Genomic DNA, 2,659 nt, shown 5'->3' on the forward strand with positions numbered 1-2,659 from the left:
TTCCCGCCTGCTGCACAGAGCTGTTGTGAGTTTCACACATTTGTTTTGTTTTGAGGGGGCTGTCTGTGAAGCTGCAGCAAGAAGAAGAGTTTGGATTTATATCCCCCCTTTCTCTCCTGCAGGAGACTCAAAGGGGCTGACAATCTCCTTGCCCTTCCCCCCTCACAACAAACACCCTGTGAGGTAGGTGGGGCTGAGAGAGCTCTGAGAAACTGTGACTAGCCCAAGGTCACCCAGCTGGCGTGTGTGGGAGTGCACAGGCTAATCTGAATTCCCCAGATAAGCCTCCACATCTCAGGCGGCAGAGCTGGGAATCAAACCCGGTTCCTCCAGATTAGATACACGAGCTCTTAACCTCCTACGCCACTGCTGCTACGCAACACAAATATGTGCATATTGCAGCTTCTGTAGTCGAGTAGCTGAAGTGACTGAGTGACTCAAGAGACACCCCCTCGACACCTGGTTAATAAAGTGACCTGGTTAACTGGGTTAGCTGGTTAACATACATTTTAGGGTGGGTCCCCAATATTAATACCATGGCACCCATGGTGGGCACCATTTCTGGTACCACAAAGTGTTTTTAGAAAGTGGATGTGGCCACATTGGGGATTTTGTCTAGCAAGGTTTTTGATGGGTGCGCAGATGTTTTTAAAACCTCACTTTGGTAGCAGCTGCTCCCACAACGCAAGGATCTTCACTGTGTGACTGAAGTAAGGTGTGGCAGCCGTTTTGTGGCTATGCCCATCGTACTGTGGCCGAATTCTATAGGTGCCTGCAAGCTTGAGAAGGTTGGGGACCTGTTTCAGTGCACATTTCATAGGGCATTTAAAAAATACACTGCAATATTGATAATGTTTGAATAACACAATATGATCGAGAGCAATCTACTTTTAATCAGACTGTTCCCATAGGTAATTAACAGTTTCTGAGACCGACCAGGCCAGAAGAGTGTAGTAATTTCCTTTTTCCCATCTGTCAACTTTAGCAAGTGTAGAAGTTTCATTGTAATCATGATATAAAAATATGCCTTTTGCCAATTTCAGCCCTTTGGGATAGCTGTGCTGCACATGTAATATTTAAGCAGTTTGATGTTTTATGTTGTTTTATGCCCTGTTGTGTTTTGGATGGTGGATTTCAATAACTTTTATTTATGTTTTTATTATGTTTTGTTCTGTAAGCCACCCAGGACAACTTCCCCAAAGAGGCAGCTCAGGAATTTTCTGAATAAACAAATAGATGTATGTTTTTTTTTTAAAAAAAATAAACTGCTGGTGTTGTGATAGGGAAGCGATCAAGAGATTTAAGAATTAATTTTCTCTCTTTTGTATTAATTGCTGTTATGATAAACCACATAGTGAGCAGCTGTGTGGAAGGAAGTAATGTCCAGTGGTTAGAGTGCCCTACCAGAAAAGACTTGGGAATAAATCCTGCACTTAGCCATGAAGTTCAATGGCTGACCTTGGGTCCATCTCTCTCTCCCTAGTCCCGTGGTGGCGAACCTTTGGCCCTCCAGATGTTATGGACTACAATTCCCATCAGCCCCTGCCAGCATGGCCAATTGGCCATGCTGGCAGGGGCTGATGGGAATTGTAGTCCACAACATCTGGAGTGCCAATTGGCCATGCTAGCAGGGGCTGATGGGAATTGTAGTCCATAACATCTGGAGTGTCAAAGGTTTGCCACCACTGCCCTACTCTAACTCAGAGGGTTGTTGTGAGGATGAAACAGAATGGAAACAGGTAGCTCTGAGCTACTTGGGAAGTGGGATATAAACATCACAAGCGGACCTCCAGAGGCATAGAGCACACCTGCCAGAAGGGCAGTCTCCTGGCCAAGAAAGTAACTCACCTGTCCAAAATTCCAGGGGATGGAATAGATGAAGGTGCTCGAACCCTGGAAGACGTGTCCGTGCTGAGTCAGCACGTATTCATTGCGCTCCTCTTCGTTTTCGAGAAAGACGGAATCCACTGCAGAACAGAGACAGTACAGATGCGACGGGCGTAGAAAGACAGCAAAGATCAAGGGCAACGAATGGGGTGAGCCAGACCTCCCGGGGAGCATCTAAAGCAGGTTTGGTTTAAAAATGCCCAGACTGAAACCATGCCTTTGAGGAGGTGAAGAAACTCAGTTCAAAAGTGAGTGAAGACTAAAAGTTTCCTGCCCACTAAGCAGTCCTTTACTTTCTGAAACCATTTTGTGATGTATCGGTGCAGCACACGGGCTGAGAGACTGAACGACGAACCCAGGAGGTCCTTGGATCAAATCTCACCTCAGCCGCTGGTGTTGCCTACTCGGGGTTGAGAACTTCTAGGAGATTTTGGCAGAGTCAGAAGAGAGGGGGCTTTGGGGAGGGCAGGGATGTTGGCAGGGTGTAATACCATACAGTAAACCAGGCGTGTCCGACTTTGGCGCTTCAGATGTTCATGGACTACAATTTCCATCAGTCCACAAACATCTGAAGTGCCACAGTTGGACACCCCTGTGGGACAGATCTCACTAGTCCACAGGTGGGACAGATCTCACTAGTCTACAGGTGGGACAGATCTCGCTAGTCTACAGGTGGGACAGATCTCGCTAGTCTACAGGTGGGACAGGTCTCGCTAGTCTACAGGTGGGACAGATCTCGCTAGTCTACAGGTGGGACAGATCTCGCTAGTCT

The sequence above is a fragment of the Sphaerodactylus townsendi genome, linkage group LG05 (assembly GCF_021028975.2).
Source record: "Sphaerodactylus townsendi isolate TG3544 linkage group LG05, MPM_Stown_v2.3, whole genome shotgun sequence".
Taxonomy (NCBI): Eukaryota; Metazoa; Chordata; class Lepidosauria; order Squamata; family Sphaerodactylidae; genus Sphaerodactylus; species Sphaerodactylus townsendi.